Here is a 1171-nt window from a genome sequence, read left to right as displayed (position 1 = left end):
TCGCAGTGCCGCACACATTAGTCCCTAACGCATACCCACACTCAGACCTAGAGTGCAAATTCAATGCGTGTGATTTTGAACAAGGATTCCTAAGCATACGGAATGAAGCCCATTTGTGTGTAAAGGTTTAATAAAGCGATCAAGTTTTCCCGCGCAGAGGTCTGATTGCGGCCGGTTTCGAAGCTCCGAAACCCGTGGGAGATGTGCATGTATAATTTCGCTCTGAAGTTTAGTGCTCTTCGTAAATGATTCTCTCTCTTGCTCTTACGGAAAAAGGATCTAGAATGCACTGTTTATTCAGATTGCACGGGGCACTGTGCGATTATTTGCCCAGGGATTTTCCGCACTGAGCCGAAAACAACTGCATATCAGTGAAAGCGAAGGGGAATCGCGACTGCAGAATTCACTCTTCTGGGAATGAAGCAATTTTTTTATGAATGAGTTTTGTGTACTTGAGGCTGAAGGAGTTTGATTTTATAGACGAGATCCAGTTCACTTTCTGGGGAAGAGTTTGAGCAAATTGGCAGCCATACAGAACGGCGATGTATACAGGCGAGGTAATGCGATGAGGCGAAAGGAGTATATTACGCGGTTCACTCGTTTTATAATGCACGTGTTTGCGTCTGTGCTTTAGTGTGCGTTCTTTTTACCACGTATATATGTATATGTGTGTATGTGTTTACGCATGACAATGTGACAAGGTTATGCAAGTTTTATCATCGCATGTGCCTTTTGGCTTGCATGAGTGTTTACAAGTCGTTTTGTACATTCAATCTACATGTGTGGCATGTTGATGTATGAGACCCTGTATAACCTTCACACTATTTCCTGTGTACATTTACCTCATCATATATATTTCCATATTTTAAAACTTACATTTTTATTGGGTTTCCATTATCTTAAGAGATCACGTACCAAACGGCACCCTCGAAGTTAAGAAATATACGAGATTTAAGTACGTCCGTAAACCATCCCGTTAGATATAGACTTCCTCAACTGATGCAAAATCATGTACGAAGTTTTAACACAAAGTATCGGCGAAACCCAGACACCGGTGCCGGGAGAGAGAGAGTTGTGCAATTTGCGTAAACGTGTGGGAAGCGGGGCCTTGGGCGCAATTACACATAGGAATTATGCGTGCATTGTATTGAGCAATAGGCAGCTTAAGGGA

This window comes from Penaeus monodon, chromosome 19, assembly GCF_015228065.2.
Source record: "Penaeus monodon isolate SGIC_2016 chromosome 19, NSTDA_Pmon_1, whole genome shotgun sequence".
NCBI lineage: Eukaryota > Metazoa > Arthropoda > Malacostraca > Decapoda > Penaeidae > Penaeus > Penaeus monodon.
The sequence above is the reverse complement of the archived record's forward strand: the minus strand, read 5'-3'. Positions refer to the sequence as shown.